Below are 20209 nucleotides of genomic sequence, written 5' to 3'. Positions count from 1 at the left end.
AGAAAAGGTCTGTTCGCGATTCTGGCTAAGATCAGCTGTCCTCCAACTCTGCTCAGCATTATTAGGGCCTTCCATGATGGCATGAGGGGGACCATCGTATACGATGGATCCACATCCGACCCCTTTGAGATTCTCAGCAGAGTGAAGCAGGGATGAGTGCTGGCTCCAACACTATTCGGCATCTTCTTTGAAGTTTTGCTCAAATATGCCTTTGGAACTGCTACAGAGGGCATTTTTCTCTGCACGAGAACGGACGGCAACCTCTTCAAACTGTCGAGGCTTATAGCAAAGACCAGGGTGCTTACGAAGCGTCTAAGGGAGTTCCTTTTTGCTGACGATGCAGCTATTGCTGCTAATACTCAGCAGGAACTGCAGTCACTCATAACTCGCTTTGTGGACACATGTATGGAATTCGGCCTCACAATCAGCTTAAAGAAGACCCAGGTGATGTCCCAAAGCATGGTTAACGAGCCATTTATCAGTGTGTTAGATTACGAACTGGAAGTCATCCATGAGTTCGTATACCTAGGCTCTACGATCTTGGACAACTTGTCATTTGATAGAGAGATTAACAAGTGCATTGGAAAAGCCACCACAACGTTCTCCAGGCTGACGAAGAGAGTATGGGCCAGTAATAAGCTCACTGTACACACCAAGGTTCAGGTCTACACAGCCTGTGTTTTGAGCATACTGTTGTACGCCAGTGAAACATGGACTTAGTGCTCAAAACAAGAGCAGCGGCTCAACACATTCCATATGCGCTGCCTTAGGCGTATACTCGGTATCTCATGGCAGGACAAGATCACCAATAGCACAGTGCTTAAGAGGGCGGGCACCGTCTCCATGTTCACCTTTCTTAAGCAGAGGCGTATGCGCTGGCTTGGCCATGTCTCACGCATGTTGGATGGCCGAATACCGAAGGACTTTCTCTTTGGCGAACTGGCATCTGTAAAGAGGCTGAAAGGGTGACCTAAATTGCGCTATAAGGACACGTGCAAGCATGACCTCAGCGCTCTCTCTATCAGTGCGAACACCTGGCATTCGCTAGCCTTAGACAAGTATGCCTGGAAACAGGGAGTGAAGGAAGCTCTTGCTATATATGAAGCTACCTTGGTGAAGGAAGCAGAAGACAAGAGAACCCTCAGGAAGATCCATGCCCGTGATACCAGGGCGACATCTGCCTACTGCTGCTCACAGTGTGGAAAGGACTGCTATTCCCGGATTGGATTGCATAGCCACAGAAGACGCTGCTCGAATCAGTCCAACAGGGGCGCAAACCCATGATCCTTCGGGATCAAAGGATGCCTACGAGTGAGTGAGACATAGCCTAACTTACCGATAGCATTATTCATTATATTTTATAGTTTTCTATAAAGGCCTTACACTGTTTTTTTCCAGATGTTACACTATGGTTTGCATCATATAAAATCACTAAATAAAACAACCATTCTGAACAAATCTGACAAAGGAAGTGGTTTCCCTAGCAACAAGCATCACAGAATAGATCCTGTGCTCCTACTTAGGTTTCAAGTTTGAGACACAAATTCATGCAGCTAAAGCTGAATATAAGTCCCAAAAACACATGCACCTTCAACTAGAAGCTGAGTGAACCTGGTGTTAAATGGAACACCAATTTAACTAATTGCTTCCTAATCTCTTTAATGCTTCAAGAATTACTATCTGGGATGTGCTATTTTTTTTGTTGTTAGTGCAAGTCTACACTGACACCAGTCATATAGTCTGTTGTTTGGAAACCATACAGAACTCAAGAGACAACTCTGAGATCTTCTTGGCCACTATGGGTTAAGCAAGCTGTGAAAATGTCTGTCTTCAAAACCAAGACAAAGAGGCTACGTCTACACTGGCCCCTTTTCCAGAAGGGGCATGTTAATTTCAGCTATCGCAATAGGGAAATCCGCGGGGGATTTAAATATCCCCCGCGGCATTTAAATAAAAATGTCCGCCGCTTTTTTCCGGCTTTTAGAAAAGCCGGAAAAGAGCGTCTACACTGGCCCCGATCCTCCGGAAAAAGCGCCCTTTTCCGGAGGATCTTATTCCTTTGTAGGAATACTTTGAAGTAGGAATAAGATCCTCCGGAAAAGGGCGCTTTTTCCGGAGGATCGGGGCCAGTGTAGACGCTCTTTTCCGGCTTTTCTAAAAGCCGGAAAAAAGCGGCGGACATTTTTATTTAAATGCCGCGGGGGATATTTAAATCCCCCGCGGATTTCCCTATTGCGATAGCTGAAATTAACATGCCCCTTGCGGAAAAGGGGCCAGTGTAGACGTAGCCAGAGAGAAACATCATTCTATATAACAAATTTTTGAGGAAAATATTGCCAACTAAAGAAAAACACTGTCCCTGTCACTACAGTATGTTTTCCCATTCCTTAGCTTCATTTGCCTTTTCAGTTAGTTTCTTCATCTCCCTTGTAGTATCTCCTTTATTTTTAACACATACGCTGATAGTTTTTCTTCCTCATGTTTCAGCAGATTGTACTTGTCTTTGTTTTTTGGCTTTGTTTGGGTGACAGCATGTTATCTACAGTTCCCCACCTTCTAATTTCCTCCCTTTCAGACTGTCATTTTTGCTTTTGGTGCAATGCAAGGGTGAAATAGTTACTTATATCAGAAAACTGTTCTCTTCATAATTTAAAAATATAGATTGTTTTTTAAAGCTCATAAAAGGACCTGGCTAGAAGAAGTGCTAGACATGGGCAGTGTGGGAAAATGTTATTTGACCTACCAGACATATTCCTTTCGATTTATTTCAACAGTCTCTCAGCCCCCCGTGCAGAAAACTGTTTGCTTAGTAGAGTTACAAACATTAATATTTGGATTCAATTGTGGTTTAATAACTGATAGCTTTCTTTTGATAAGGCAACAAGTCTTGTGTATAAGGGAGAAAAGGTAGATGTGGTATACCTAGACTTTAGTAAGTCACTTATTATAGTCTCATATGACCTTCTTATCAATAAACTAGGCAAATATAACTTAGATGGGGCTGCTCTAAGGTGGGTGCATAACTGGCTGGATAACCACTCTGAGAGAGTAGTTATTAATGGTTCAGAGTCATGTTGGAAGGGAGTAATAAGTGGGGTTCCAGAGAGGTCTGTTTTGGGACCAGTTCTGTTCAATATCTTCATCAACAATGTAGATGGTGGCATAGAGAGTACTATTATTAAGTTTTATTATTAAGATATCAAGCTGAGAGGGGTTTTGCAACTACTTTGGAGGACAGGGTCATAATTCAAATTGACTTGGACAAACTGGAGAAATGGTCTGAGGTAAATAGGATGAAGTTTAATAAGGAGAAATGCAAAGCACTCCACTTAGGAAGGAACAATCCATTTCAAGCATAAAGAATGGAAAGTGACTGTCCAGAAAGGAGTATTGCAGAAAGGGGTCTAGGGATCATAGCGGACCACAAGCTAAATATGAGTCTACAGTGTCACACTGTTGTAAAAAAGGCAAATGTGATTCTGGGATGCATTAATAGGAGTATTGTGAGCAAGACATGAGAAGTCATTCTTCTGCTCTATTTTGCATTGATTAGGCCTCAATTGGAGTACAGGCAGTCCCCGAGTTATGCGGATCCGACTTATGTCGGATCCGCAGTTACGAACGAGGATTTTCTCACCCCGGAGGACTGGAATGGCGGGACGCCTGGTCCCGCTGCCCGTCTCCTCCGGGGCGAGAAAAGCTGCTCCCTGTCTCCCTGGTCTGCTGGGGGAGCCAGCAGACCAGGGAGACGGGGAGCAAAGCGGCGGAGGACCCGGGGCCGGACCCGCGGCGCTTCCAGCTGATCTAGAAGCGCCACGGGTCTGGCCCCGGGTCCTCCGCTGCTTTGTTCAGCGTCTCCCTGGTCTGCAGACCAGGGAGACGCTGAGCAAAGCCGCGGAGCACCTGGGCCGGACCCGCGGCGCTTCCAGCTGATCTGGAAGCGCCGCGGGTCTGGTCTGGGTCCTCCACGGCTTTGCTCAGCGCCTCCCTGGTCTGCTGGGGGGGACGCAGCTAGTGCCCCCCCCCAGCAGACCAGGGAGACGTGAAGCAAAGCCCGGGGCCTGTGGTAGAACAGGTGGGGCGCTGCCGGTTGGCCCCGCAGCACCACTCCTTGGCGCTACTGGACCAACCCAGCAGCACCCGAGCTGCTCTGCCCCAGGCGTCCCCAAGTCAGCCGCTGCTGAAACTGACCAGCGGCTGACTACAGGAAGCCCGAGGCAGAGTTGCTCTGCCCCGGGCTTCCTGGAATCAGCTGCTGATCAGTTTCAGCAGCAGCTGACTTGGGGACGCCTGGGGTTCTTAAGTTGAATTTGTATGCAAGTCGGAACTGGTGTCCAGATTCAGCCGCTGTTGAAACTGATCAGTTTCAGCAGCGGCTGAATCTGGATGCCAGTTCCGACTTACATACAGATTCAACTTAAGAACAAACCTACAGTCCCTATCTTGTACGTAACCCAGGGACTGCCTGTATTGTGTCCAGTTATGAACACCTCATTTCAAGAAAAATGTGGAGAAATTGGAGAAGTTCCAGAGAAGAGCAACAAAAATGATGAAGGGTCTAGAAAACATGAGCTATAACGCTAGACTGGGGGAACTGGGCTTGTTTAATTTGGAAAAGAGAAGACTGAGACGGGACATGATAGCAGTTTTCAGTTATCTAAAAGGGTGTCACAGGGAGTAGGGGGGAAATTGTTCTCCTTGGCCTCTGAGGATACGACAAGAAGCAATGGGCTTAAACTGCAGCAAGGGAGGTTTAGGTTGGACATTAGGGAAAACTCCTGTCAGGGTGATTAAAGACTGGAATAAATTGCTTAGGGAGGCTGTGGAATCTCCACCACTGGATATATTTAAGAACAGGTTAAACAGACATCTATCTGTCAGCCAACGATCAGGGCAGTGTGTGCGTGTGTGTTACACCCAAGTCTTCAACTGCTGAGACGCAAGGTCTCATCACAGTGGGCAGCCTAGGAGGCTGGAGGGTGCCCCAAAAAGAGTTTAATGTCTGTGATTTTACTGCTAGGACCGGGGTCCCATAGCAGAGGGCAGCCAACAGGCTGACAGATGCCCCGAGTTTATAGGAAGAGCTTATTACATCTCAGATTTCAGCTGCTAGGATACAGGATCCCTTCACAGCGGGCAGTCTAGGGAAGACTGAGAGATGCCCCAACGGATCTGTCACCTGGGAGTGACATGATCCAAACGCCCAAGCTCTTCCTATACCTGTCCCTTATGACCGGCTGAAGTTCTTTTAAATTGTGCTTGGTTCTGTTACAGCAACTGAAGGAGTCAGGTTAAAATTTAACCAGTTACAGGTTTATTAAAAAGGCTTATAAATCATATGGTTACAATGGCTATTGCTCTATTTCTTAACTGCTAGCAAATACAGATCTTAAAATGGTTACAAAGAAAATAAAAAAATAGAAAATAGAAATAATGGTATCAAGTGACAGCTTAATCTTTAAAGAGCTCTAAGTCTATGTGTACACTTAAGACAAAGGACCACATCCAGGTACAATTTTTACCCCTTTCAGTGCCTCTCGACTCCAGCGGGTCAAGCCAGGGCCGGTCCCTCAATTCCTAGGAAAGACGAATACGAGGTGGGCATCCTCGTGGAACCTCAGGAGGTCAAACACCTAACTTGACCAGCAGATAGATGGTAGATTGACACTCAGAGTAAATGTTCTGCTGGACCCATCTTTATACCCATAGGGGCCCGTATCCTCTTTCTTATTTAAGATGCCAAATTGTACTGGTCCGTTTCTGTGGTGCCAGTTCTTACAAGCAAGTTTCAACTTAATTTACACTTGTAAGAAGATAACTAAATTGGAAGTACTGAACATTTTTTTACTGGGCGAGAGATTCCTCCCCCTGCGGACAGCTGTGTGTTCGTATCAATATGGGTTTCAGTCAAGGGCACTCCTTGGCAGCCTCTTGGTCAGCAATTGGCGTATCTCTGTTTACAGCCATTCATGGTCACTGAGCCTGCCATATCCAGGCCTTCTGTTCAAGGCTTACTGCTCTGTGTGCCCTGCATGCTCCAGGCAAGCAAAGATGGATGTTACAGGGGGGTTCCTGTCTGGCTACACTATCCTAGATGATACATGGTCCTGCCATGAGGGCAAGAGACTGGACTTGATATCTCGAGGTCCCTTCTAGTTCTAGTATTCTATGATTCTTTGATTTAACGTTGTGGCACTTGACAGGGACCAGTGTAGAGCTGGAGTCCTTAGATAGCACAATGCTGCCTGGAGCCCCAGGGAAGGGTTCCTAGAAGCCCCTCATAAACACATGGGGCCAACTTTACCCTGGAGGAGAAAACAGGATCTCTGGCCCTACCCACTCATTTTTCTCACAATTAGCGTGATACCTATTATATCACACCCTCCCCATGCTAACATGCCTAAGTTTAATTGCTTAATAGGCCCTCATCTTAATACCCATTTCCAGTGTGAGATCCAGTTTACACAGCAGCTTGAAGTTGCAAGAGAGGGTTACGATGCTCCTTTATTTTCTTGCTACTCTTACCATGGACTTTCAGCATGAGGGGGAGAGCAGGCTCATAGACTCATTATATTCTCCCCCTTGCCCTCCCCCTCTCATACATATGATGGGGAGGGCAGTGAGGTGAAATGTTGGTATCACGCACAATCATACTCTGGCTAGAACGGCCATGGCAATGTACCAGTGGCAAGTATACTGGGCCTGTTGTAGGCCAGGCAATGCATATTCTCCCTAAAATCAGGGCTGAACAGATAGAAGGTTATGATATTCTAGACACAAATTGCTACCTTGTCTGCTCCAAAGACAAAGCAACAACATGCTGCCCTTTCCTTGATATTTGTGGCAAAGTCACAGCACAGTCTTTAATACAATCAGTCATTTCTTAAACCAATATATATAATTTGATTTACATACATTATCTGACAGATTATCCATTACCTTTGTAGGAAATATTTCAAACCAATTTCCTCCTTTGTTGCTAATTAACCCCTCGACAGACTGAACTCTATTTGTCTGTGAACATAGTTCATCATTATCAAACCTCCTCATAACACTGACTGCTTTTATTCCATTTTCTTGCGCCCACAAAGATTTTCAAAAATTGATTTATTGTAACAAAAACAACCTGTGAACCTGGAATTATTGTCATTTTCCAGTATGGTAAATTCCTCTAACATAACACTCTCCCTAGTATAAAATAATGAATTATCCTAAGTAAAGTTTTATCTATATGTTTCATACATTTATAGAGTGACTACCCTTCATTTATATACTATTCTTTGTTGCAACACTCCCCCTTTACCATTTGCTTAATGATTCCCACATTAAACAGTAACTGTGTTTTAGTATATTGGATTTTTGTTCTCTCATGCTAACAATGCAAACTAATGGACTGACCAACATCCTAGAAGATTGGAATGTCTGAACTTTAAATCCCCAGTTGGGCCAAAATATCACTTACCTGGGGCAAATTCTTTTATTTCTCTTAGTTTTCCCATCTAAAAAGTTAGGAAAGATAATTACTCAAATTGTAAACTGTTATATGGAGCAATTAGCTAACGCTTGTAAAGTGATTTGAAACCTAAGCATCAAATATTATTATTTGAATGTATGTTCTATATTTTGATAACTGGACCCAAATTGCTTAATTTTATCATTTTATCTGCTGGCCTTGACCTAACACTATTTCCATATTTGAGAAGTTGCTGTGCAACAAGTTTTTCCTCCCTTGTAGCCAGTAATCTGTGATATGGAGCTATGCCTTCTAATTAACTTTCCACATCTTTTTCTCAGATGAGTATTTTTTACATTTACTTGATAATTGGGCCTTGAAGGCCTGATCTCTAACTACTATTGTCACAGGACTGAGTTTGAAATGTACTTCATAATATCTACAAATTCTACTTCACTTACAGAAGCAACCATTACTTTTTTATTTTTTCCACAGACAAAAGAAGGATTCTCCTTCTGCCCTGACACCACAGCATGTGTAAAGCAATTTACTGCACTCAACCACAATCTCAAATGGCTCAGAACAGGAATGTATACATCAGCCTGAAATATAACACAGGTATGGATAGCAGATTGTGAATGGTACCAACAGCTTGGTATTCTTACCTTTTGGCTTCCTGAATACCGATAATTTGTGTCTTAAGATAAGAATGCTGTCATCATTCTCAAAAGGAGCAGGATTTAAGGAGCAGGGCACAACTTCATTCAATTACAGTAGGCTGAGGTACTAGATACTGTCATAGTGTAACCCACGCATCTAGCGGATGTGGTTCACTGTCCCTTGAAGTGGTGGCACTTAAGCCAATTACAGAGAGAATATGTGAGAACTACGTCCTCAGCTGAGAAGCACCTGGCTTTATAGCTCAAGCAGTAGAGGCTTGTGCATTAGGTTCCGGAGGTCCCAGATCCAGTTGTGCCTGCTGGCATTATAACCACTCCAGTCAAGTGTCCCCTTTTAGTCACTCACTAGACCCAGTTTCTGTTTCCCCAGATCTTTTTTACAGTTTCTCTAAGGCTGAGTAAGCTGCACCATTGTTTGCTCCCTAAGCCTCCCTGGCCTATCTCTCAGGCACACACTTTAAGTTTATTACCTCTTCATGGAAATAGTGCCACTCAGCCTCCTTGTCTAGGCCCCCAAATCCACTGCTGACACCAAAGATCTCAGCAGCTTGTCCAGAATTCTCCCAAAGGCTAGAGTTTAACTCTCTTGGGGCGGGGGCAGGAGCAGTGATGAGTGTAGCATATTACGCACACAGATATTTTGCCTAGAATGCCACTATGTGGTTGCTCTTTAATTAATCACATGAAAAATATGGATATAGCTACATAAATAAGCCCATGGGTATTTTCCTTCACTCTAGCTCACCATACCCTTTGGAGTCTTTGGGGAAACATTTGGCTACAGGTCGGCAGCATGTCCCCAGTTCATATGACTCCTGCAGCAGCTTTCCTCCCCTTATGCTGGTGAAAAATGTCCATAGAAAGAGCATATAGATCACTTCCTGTCCTATAGAACCTGCCAGTTTTTCTGTCAAGTGACTCCTGAGTTGTCCCCTTTCCTTCTCCTCCTCCTCCCCCCAGCGATCCCATAGTCACACCAAATGAATTTGTTGTTAGGTGACCTCTCCCCAGATAAAATGGTTCCCCTGGTTTAGAACCAAAGTTTTGCTAGAGCGATTACAGTTCAGTCGTCAGACACATTGATCAACAATCCTCTTTTGTTGTCCTTTTCCCTTTTTTTTGCCTGTCTACCTCCATGTCTGACTGTAATTCCAAAGGCAAAGTTCTGTGCATTGAAAAAGGTCTTTGCAGCTTGGTAAAGATATATTAAGAGTGTTCATAATCACACAAAGAGTTAACAAATTGCACAGATGGCTTTCTCAAATCGTCACAGCACCCACTTCCTGTATTGCATCCAGTGTGAGGTTGAAGTCCTCCCTTCTGTAACCTTTGAGTTTTGTGTTCTTGATTAGTAATTTAAAAACAAGGAATAAAAGCAATCTGAATCTTTTACGGTTCAAACCTCTTGGGTCATTAATATAGACACTTTAATTTAGTAGAGGATAGAATAACATAATGAGTGATATAATTAAAGACTTTATATAAACTAGCTAGTAGAGCAAACAGGCATTACAATGTGCCCATATACAGCAGCACTGCTTATATTCTAAGACAAATTGATGCATCCAGAATGGTGAGTCCCTGGATGGGACGAACGAGTTGTCACATCTCTGAAGTGGCTCACAACCATGAGTGCCAATCTCAGGACAGACTGTCAAGAAAAAGAGCAGAGACCCCCAAACTGATTGTTTGTGCTTTAGATTTCACCATTCCAGTAATAAGTGTGAACTCCTAAAGCACTGTAACTGTCATACCATAGAGCCACAGACAGTCCCTTTGGGCATTCCAATCTCTCTTGACATTCAAGATGGACATAGTGATACATGGCTTACCATACTTTGTGATCTTTGACATACAGCAACCATCTAAGTATTTAACTAAGAACAGAAATGAGAGTTATTACAAGGTTAAAGCGACGAGGAGTCCTGTGGCACCTTATAGACTAACTGAAGTGTAGGAGCATAAGCTTTCGTGGGCAAAGACCCACTTCGTCAGATGCATGTCAGATACAAGGTTAAAGTAGGCAAATGTATATACAAATGAGTTACAGTCTATGGTTTCAAAAGCTGACAGAGTTTTCAGCTCTGAATATCTTTTAGGCCTAAACCAGATTGACCTTGGGAGATCATAGAAGCATAGACTCATAGGGCTGAAAGAAACCTCAGGTGGTCATCAAGTCCAGCCACCCTGCCCAAAACAGGACCAATCCCAACTAAATCATCCCAGCCAGGGCTTTGTCAAGCCGAGACTTAAAAACCTCTGAGGATGGAGATTCCACCACCTCCCTAGCTAACCCATTCCAGTAATTCACCACTCTCCTAGTGAAGTAGGTTTTCCTAATATCCAACCTAGACCTCCCCCACTGTAACTTGAGACCATTGCTCCTTGTTCTGCCATCCGTCACTACTGAGAACAGCCTTTCTCCATCCTCTTTGGAACCTCCCTTCAGGAAGTTGAAGGCTGCAATCAAATCCCCCCTCACTCTTTGCTTCTGCAGACTAAATAAGCCTAATCCCTTAACCTCTCCTCATAGGTCATGTGCTCCAGCCCCTTAATCCTTTTGGTTTCCTTCCACTGGACCCTCTCCAATATGTCCACATCTTTTCTGTAGTAGGGGGCCCAAAACTGGATGCAATACTCCAGGTGTGGCCTCACCAGTGCCAAATATAGGAGAGTAATCACTTCTCTAGATCTTCTGGCAATGCTCCTCCTAATGCAACCTAATATTCCATTTGCCTTCTTGGCTACAAGGGCACACTGTTGACTCATATCCAGCTTCTCATCCACTGCCAAACTGCTATTTAGCCAGACAGTTCTCAGCCTGTAACAATGCTTTGGATTCTTCCGTCCCAAGTGCAGGACTCTGCACTTGACCTTGTTGAACCTCATCAGATTTCTTTTGGATCTCTGTTCCAGTTTTGTAGCTCCAGTCCAGTGAGCAGTGGCACTGACATGTGGGGGTTCTAAGGGTTGACAGAGAGGGCAGAGAGGAGCAAGTGAGGGACAGGGCTTTAGGGGGAAGAGGTAGCATGAGGGCAGGGTGTCAGTCAAGATATGGTACCTAGTCAGCCATTTTACATGGGTGTAATCCTCTCCCTGCTGTGCCTTGATTGTGGATGGTTGTGTTTATCTAAAGTTGGCAAGCTACCCTTTTTATAATCAATTATAATGATACCCCTTAGTTCATTAACATTAAGTCTATCTTTTATCATATCTATATTCTGCTACCATAATTAAATATTCCCTACTTTCTCATATTAAGCGTGGTTTAATTAACATCTGGGTAAACACCATACCAATAGCTGTCAATATAGATAGTGTTTTCCAAAGCATTCACATTTTATCTAAAACACTTATAAAACCCAATTAGAACCAAACCATGTTTACAATATGACTTGGAGTTATGGCCTCGCTGGGCTCTGAATCGTCTTACTTTATTTTAGTCACATTTTACCAGGCTTCACTTGACTTTTGCCAACCTGTTTTCAGAGAATAGATTTTGGCTTTCTTATATCTGAACACATTTCTAAATAAGATAAGCAAGCATCATCTTTATAGGCTACTCCCCATATAACCATAACTTACAGGAGACCTAGATCTAATCTTTCTTCAGAATCTCCTCTCTCTCCTATTCATGAAGGTTCCCAGGTGGAATTCATTTGTGAAGACTGCTGGTCTCCCCTTCTTCCTTTGATAAAATAAAATAATAAAAAGTCCACTAGGGACACGCTTTACATCTCGAAGCTGCCCCCCTTTTTTTGACTTTATGTGCCCTAGACACCAGCTTCAGGTTGCAATGAAGTTCAAATTTCTATATTATCTGCTAATAAAACTTCCCCTGCCTCTGTGACATAACTGATCTTCGACAATACAGCAATGAAGGCACACACAAAAAAAGCCCATTGCTGACCATTTGACTTGAGGGAGAAAAATTCCTCCTGAGCCCCAAATGAGAGGATCAGCCAAGAAAACAGCATTTCGAAAGCTCAAACAAACAGGAAAGCAGGGTTGGGTAGGGCAACATCAACAATAAAATGGTTTCTGCAAGGCTGAGCGGGTTCTATATTTGAGGAAATAGGTGGAATAATAGATCATTAGTTCTTTTATCCCTCCCTCTTCCTTGATTCCTAACCAATGGGAAACCACAAAATAAAACAAAAAGCCCTTCCTCCATGCATAATCCTCACAGATGTATGTTCCTTTCCTCTTCTTTATTTGGGAGTTTAAACATTCCTTTTGTCCATTCAAACATTCTCACTTCCTCCACACACACTGCTTGCTGGTGCCTGGGTGAGCCATTCTTTCTTCTCCTATGATGTTCAGACACTTTGAACCTTGATTTTTCTGCTATAGAGGAGTCCTAAACCCTGGAACAATTTACTCACATACTTAATTTTGCACACATGAGTAGTCCCACTGAGCATATACAATAACCTTTGTAGGCTCAGAAGCTTAGAGTTTACCTTTTAAAGGTGATCAAATTATTTTCAGGTATAATACCATGATATTGAGTTTATGTGGCATCTGTGGGAATCCAGCAGAGCAGCTTTATTGGCACCCTGGTGCAGGAGGTACTACTCTATAGGCAGACACTGCAGGATAAACTCTTCTTGAAATTACTTCTGGTTTCTAAACATTGCCAATATTTTTGTGAAGATATTTCTAGGGTATTAACTTCTCTTGCTCACTAAAGATGTAGCTTTCCAAACCTTCCCCAACACCTGTATAGTACAGACTGAACAATTACTCTGTTTCTTTTGAAAGCCCAACTGAGACAGGTGGCAATTTATACCATTCGAAATGTTAGCAGATTCAAATGTTTAAATTATAGCTTGATGCAAAGGGCAATTTTGCTGAGAAATCAGGGCTAGGTTCAGATTTTCCACATTAGGAAAGAGGTGAGAATTCTAACATTTCCAAAAAATGATTTTTTTATGCTGGGCACTATGTCTGCACTCAGGTTAGATGACAATAAAAATATCATACACCAAATCTTGAAGTTGTTAGTCAAGCATAGTGGTTATAATTGGCTTTGGGGAAGGAAGTATTTCCATTTGAAATACAGGAACAGCACATATAACTTATGTATGTACATACACATGCAACTCCCTTGGATATCACTCGGAGCTGTGTATGTATGTAGAGGCAGAATTTTTAGGTCGTGAGTTTTTCAAAGGTAGATTAAGAATATGAGTGGTCTGACCTTTATTTTCCCATGAGAAAGAAAAGCATAAAAAGGATACTCCTATAAGATATTCCTCCAAGCACCATCTCCTACCCCTGAAAAGGAAATTCTTTCTTTTATATATGTGCATAAACAGGACTCCAACCCTTTCCCTCCCTGTGCTCTTTCAGCTCACAGTCACATCTAGTTATGTATAAGGCATTGATCCCAGAAGTAGCCGAATGAATCCCAAGCATAAGTGTTGGTTTTCCTTCCAGACAAGGGGTGCTCAACCCCTCCGCTCTGCCCCAGACCCTGTCCTTACTCCTTTCCACCCCCACCTCTTCCCTGTGATCCTCCCCTGATCTTCCTCCACCCCACCTTCATTCCATCCCTTCCCCAAAACCCCTACCTCTTCCACCCCCACCTCCATTCCATCCCTTCCCATAAGCCCCTACCTCTTCCCACCCCACCTCCATTCCATCCCTTCCCCTAAGCCCCCACCTCTTACCACCCTGCCTCCATTCCACCCCTTCCGCATAACTCCTAATCTGCCTTTTCCCATCCCTGCCCTGCTTTCTCCCCCAAGTGCCCAGTCCCCACTCCTCCCCTGCTCTCCTGGAGGTTCCTGAATACCACAAATCAGCTTTTTGTTGCACTCCAGAAGCACTGAGGGTATGTCTACACTACCCTCCTAGTTCGAACTAGGAGGGTAATGTATGCATACCGCACTTGCTAATGAAGCCCGGGATTTGAATTTCCCGGGCTTCATTAGCATAAGCGGGGAGCCGCCATTTTTAAATCCCCGCTGCTTCGAACCCCGTGTAGCACGGCTACACGGGGCTCGAACTAGGTAGTTCGGACTAGGGTGCCTATTCCGAACTACCGGTACTCCTCGTTTCACCGCGCTACACGGGGTTCGAAGCAGCGGGGATTTAAAAATGGCGGCTCCCCGCTTATGCTAATGAAGCCCGGGAAATTCAAATCCCGGGCTTCATTAGCAAGTGCGGTATGCATACATTACCCCGCTAGTTCGAACTAGCGGGGTAGTGTAGACATACCCTGAGAGGGCAGGAAGGAGAAGGTCAGCAGGGCCACGGGCACATGAAAGGCATAGTGAGAGGGGACAGAGGATGGAGTTTGGTGCTGGTGAGTGCTCTGCATTGACTAATTTTTCCCTGTAGGTACTCTATCCCTGGAGCAGACAAAGTCAGTGCCTATGATCCCAAGTATTTAAGCAGTCTTCTTATTTTTTCCTTCCTTTTTTCCCTTCTCTCCTTTCCCACCCACCTGCACTATGCACTCCCCCTTCCCAGCTTGAGGCAGAACTAGATGCATTAGTTTAAAAACATATAAATCTGAACCATCCTCTTCAGTGCAAAATCTGTGGCCAGTTAACTGTGTACCATTCCAAATCTTCCATTTTGTTCTGAAACACAAAAATCTAACTTTTGGGTCAGCCTTGCTTACCACATTCCATACCTCCTTCTCAAATAGCTTGTTCAGGCACAGTCGGGGTATGTTTACACAGCAAAGTTACTTCAGAATAAATGACATTATTCTGAAATAACAAAGAGCGTGTCTACACTACAAGTCTTTATTTTGAAATATTTTTGAGCTGCAGGACTTCTTACGCCGACTTGTGGTAACCCTCATTTTACGAGGAGTAAGGGAAGTTGAAGGAAGAGCTGACTTCCTTTGACTTCCTGCTGTGTAGACAGCACCAAAACCCAAAATAAGCTATTTCAAATTAAGCTACACAATTGATGTAGCTGAAGTTGCATAGCTTATTCTAACTTAGCCCTGCTGTGTAGATGGAACCTCCCAGAATGAGGGAGAACAAATCTCGAGGCAAGGTAGCCATTATGTTTTCTTCCAAGGAAAAGTAGGCAGGAAAAGTTCACTCACATCAGAATCTCTCTAGTGCTTCTACCTGATTTTTGAGTACAGAGACAATACTAATTTGATCATTTTGCTAATCTATAAACCATCAGATGTTTTAAAATACTTCATTCAATAGTCAATTCTCACCCTTGAAAAAAACCCTTGAAGTTAATGGGTGCTTCTATACAGCAGCATTATTTCAGAATGGACGTTTTTCCGAAATAACTTTGTGAGCATCTACACAGCAAGCCCATTATTTTTGTAATAATTTCAGAACAACAGGAAGTTTATTCCAGCTTCTGTAAACCTCATTTTATGAGAGATAACACCTCCTCTGAAATAGCTATTTCGGAGTAGTGCATGTATAGACAGGGTGACTGAAGTTATTTCGAAATAAGGGGCCTCCAGGAAATCCCACAGCAGGCCGCTCTGTCCACGCTCATCAGAACTCTATAGCTTCCCTTTCCCTGCAGCCCTTAAAGCTGCAGGCAGAAGGGAAAGGGCTTGTGGCAGAAAGCAGGCCCTGGCAATCCTGAGCCACCCAGCAGCTGCCACTGACTGGCATAGGGCAAAATGAGCGACTATTTTTCCCACTAACCCTCCACTGCTCCCAGGGAGCAGAGAGCCAGCTTCCAGAACCCTGCCAGGTGATGCAAGAGGCACGCACCTTCCTGGTCTGGTGGGGAGATCCTAGCCCTCACTGAGGTCTGGGGAGAATAGTAAAACCTCCAGGATCTTCACACCAGATGCATGAATGTGGACATCTACGGTCGCATGGCTGAAAGCCTAGTCACAAAGGGCCACATCCACACCCAGGACTGGGGTGGGGGTAGAAGGTCAAGGAGATCCACCAGGCCTATGGCAAGGCCAGGGAGTGCAGCTTCCACTCTGGGCTGAACCCCACACCTGCCTCTACTACTCTGACCTGAACTGCATCATGGGGGGGAGGGTGAGTCAATCCCTTCCTTCCGCCTCTGTAGTGCACTCAGGGCTGGAAATGCCCATTGTCGCCCTTCTGGGGGATAGAGCTGCAGTGGAGGAGGAGAAGGAGGAGGAGCCAGACGAGGCCAGCAACATCACCATGCTGATCCTGGAGCTGGTACCCCATGCCCTGGATGGCTTTCAGACATTGTCCGAGACCAGGAAAAGTAGATCAGGTGAGTGTCATTACTTTCCCTACACACACAGGGTGGAGGTGGTGGACAGCGAGGGGCGGGGACATGCTACTCCAGGGCACACAGGCCTAGGAGGCTGCACCAGAGGACCCTTGTGGTGGGAGTATGGCAGGCCTCCCCAGGCCCTGTGAGCAATAGCAAAGGCCTCCACCATGCACGCACGCAGGCACGCACACAGAGGCATGTCGGCAGGCTCAGGGCAGCACCCATTCGCGCAGACAGCATGGCAAGGCACAGGAGCATCTGCCGCTCATACACGCTTCCCCCCAAAACCCTGCCCTCTCTCCTCCAGCAGTGAGGGATACAAGTCCTACCCCTGTGAGACGTTGGTACTGTCTGACCTGGCATGGGCACAGCACGGAGGAAAGCCCAGCCACCCCATGGCCCCCCTCCCCCATGCCTGTTCTCCCTGGGGCATGGGAGTAGTGAGGCTTCCCCCTTGGACATTTGTGACCCTGCAGATAAGGGCCCACTGTCCAAGCCTCAGGTGGCCTTGCCCCAAGCACATTGGTGCCATTTGAACTGAGAACTGACCCTGAGTGACCTGCCAGCACAGGAGAACCCAGGAAGAATTCCAGTGGGAGCACATCTCCACACTGCAAACCCTGAAGGACACCGTGGGCCAGAGACTGGAGGAGGACATCCAGCTGTGGTGAGAGACCTGGCAGGAGATGCTGGCTCAGGGCCACGCCATCTGTGTAGTTGTACAAGCACTCATCACCAGCATGGTGCCTGCCCCAGCTCCTGCCTCTCCCCTAGCCCCCTCCTCCCCATGGTCCCGAGGTCCCTGCACTTTAGGTGGTAGAACCACCAGAGCCAGGCACCACTCCCACTCCCAGCCCCAAACCTGAGCCTCTCCTCACCCCCCTCCAAGATTCTCATTCCCCCGCCTCCTCTTCCACAGATTCTTTCCCCAGTCCCTCCCCAGTTATTTCTACCCCTATTAAAAAAAAAGAGTTTATTTTTTCCAAAACTAAAAGTGTGTTTTATTGTCCCTGCAAGGGAGGAGGGAGGGACAGAAGAGAAGGTTGTGGGAGGAAAGTCCAAGAGGGGCAATGGACAGGCCCCTTGTGTGGGGAGGCCCAGGAGAAAGCATCACTGGGGTCCTTGTGAAAAACTCTTCCTCGGGGCCTCCCAGATATGCACAGCCCCTGATTGACCTGCTAGATGGCAGCTATGCGTGGCTGCTCGAAGGCTCTGCCAAGCTGGCTGGCCTCTGACCCCCACCCTGGCAGGAATCTCTCTCCTTTCCTTTCACATATATTGTGAAGGACACAGTATGCGGCCACCACTTGGGGGATGTTCTGCTCCCCAGTGTCCACCCAGGTGAGGAGGCACCCAGACCTCGCCTTCAGAGTCTCGAAAGTGCCTTCCACCACCATGTGGGCCCTGCTGAGCCTGGCATTGAAGCATTCCTTGGTGGGGTCAAGGTGTCCGGTGTAGGGCTTCATTAACCAGAGCAACTGGGGCTTCATTAACCGCATTCCCCATGATGCAAGGTGGCATGTCCCCATCCCAGACTCTCATGGTGTGGGCGGGGAAAAAGGTGCCAGCATGCAGCTTCTGGAAGATGCAGGAGTTGCAGAAGATGCAAACCATCATGCACCTTCCCTGACAACCCCAAATAGATGTGGGTGAAGTGCCTGCAGTGGTCCATGATGGCCTACAGAACAATTGAGAAGGACCGCTTCTGGTTGGTGTATACAGATGTCCGGTGGTCGGCAGCCTCGATGGGGATATAGTTGACATCAATACCTCTCACACACACCCCCCGCAGCTGGGGAAGCCCATGTCGGCAAAGCAGGTTGATGACTGTGTAGCAGGATGTTGTTTGTCTCCTTCTCCAGGTGGTGAGGGCCATCAACAAACAGAGAATCACAGGGTTGCCTGAACCCCTGGGAGGTCCCTGAGCCCATCACTCCCCCTTCCCCGCTCCCCACCAGGAGCAGCTTCCTACTTACCCTATCTTCTTGTGAGGGCAGCACTGAAAAACCTCCTGAGTAGGGGGCTTCCACCACCACCACCAACAACCCCCCTTTCCCTAAGGTACCCTTTCCAGCACTTCACCCCCCTCTTGGGACAATAGTCTGAGGTGCCATACCTGCATCACCAGGGCCCCAATGGTGACGTGCTCCTGGAGGGGGGTGGCGGGGTCTCATCTGGGTGTCACGTCACCTGAGAGCAGGGGCAAGCCATTCACACAGCTCCAGAAAGGTGTCCTTCCGCATGTGGAAGTTGGAACTGCTGTCCAAATGCCAGAAGTGGCAGGTGTTCTCTGCAAGGAGCTGGGGGTTGCACGCCTGTAGAGCCTGGAGGACAGCCTGCAGAAACTGCTGCAGGAGCTGCAGCATGACGGATAAGAACCATCGACTGCTGGGAGGCATGTCCAGCTCCATGTCTAGAGAGCTGAGGTGTCAGCAAAGGCAACCACAGCAGGCAAAGGAATGGGTTTGCTGTCCCTCTAGGAGGTAGGCAAAAGAGAGGAGCCTGGGGGGGGGGGGGAGGGTTGTTAAGAACGAGCCTCAGATAGCCTCAGGCAGCAGCTCCAGGAAGTAAATGCTGTCCTGGTGCCCTGCTTGAAGAGGTTCTGGGTGGGTTTAAATATGATTCAGTGTCCAATTGCTGTGGACGCTGTATTTCAAAAGAGCTAAGTGCTATTTCTGTAGGCATTTGCTGTGTAAACACACTATTTTCTTCTGAAATAGCTTATTCCAAAATAGCTGCGCAGTGTAGACGAACCCAATGAGAGCAGGATTAAGTCCTTTTTGCACAATGTAATGCCTGCTTAGTGTTGCACTCTATCTCCTTCAAGTGGCCACTAGAACAACGTGCAATTGAAGTGCCTGGGCATTAGAGATGAGTCTTTTACCTCTTGCAATTGAGGTTTGTTCATTAGCTATAGGGATCCTGGGGTTGGAGTCCCATATATAACAACTGGAGTCTGTTGACATTACAGCAGCACTTGTAACTGGGCGTTAAAATGACCTGCAGCAGAGAAAACTTAGAAAATTCTTGAAAATTCACACCACTATAATGAAAACCAGACAACTTCCCTGTATATGTGCGCACCCCGAAGGCAGATGTGGATTTTTCAATTCACAGGTTTGTTAATGATCCTGGCATGTTTCTGTCCCCTACTCCTAAATATTTATCCCAAGTGATTCATCAGGACCCAGCTCAGAAACATAAATTCATTTATTTATTTCTGTTCTATTTATTTCCTAAATCTCTAAGAGCAAGGCTATAATTGGTGTTAGCAATAATGAAACAGGCTACTACTCCCATCTGCAATTCTGTTACTGTGAGTCTTCACATGCTAAGGCTTGTTGTGATCTCATTGGTTACTCTCAGTTTATGATACTTGGGAAACAATGCACTGGATTTTCAGTGATGATAATGTACACCATATTGAAAACAGTGTAGGAGACAGACAGGGTCACATCCCATTTGTTCTTATCTGTCACCATAGAAACAGATAAGGTTCCATAAATGGTGCAATTTTATAAAAATAGTTCACAAAATGATTCAGATATTGGACAATTTTTATTTTGGAGTCCTTTCCACATACATCTTGTAACAGGACTGAAGATAGCTTAATCTAGGCTGTAGCACAAGGAATTCCACATATGCTACATCCATGCAAGCAACTGTAATGGATACCAGGCAAATATATATGTCTAGTCAGTAAAGTCACCCTCCTGACTTTCATTTAAAATTGGTAGATGTTGGATGTGCAGTTCCCAGTGGACTATTTAAGTCACTGCTGGAAATACAACCGGAGAGAAGTAAAGCATCTAGTAGGCAATTTTTAACATTTTCCCACCATGAATATTTAGAAAAGGGGGTGCTCCCA

Source organism: Pelodiscus sinensis, chromosome 7 (assembly GCF_049634645.1).
Source record: "Pelodiscus sinensis isolate JC-2024 chromosome 7, ASM4963464v1, whole genome shotgun sequence".
NCBI classification, from domain to species: Eukaryota; Metazoa; Chordata; order Testudines; family Trionychidae; genus Pelodiscus; species Pelodiscus sinensis.
The sequence above is the reverse complement of the archived record's forward strand: the minus strand, read 5'-3'. Positions refer to the sequence as shown.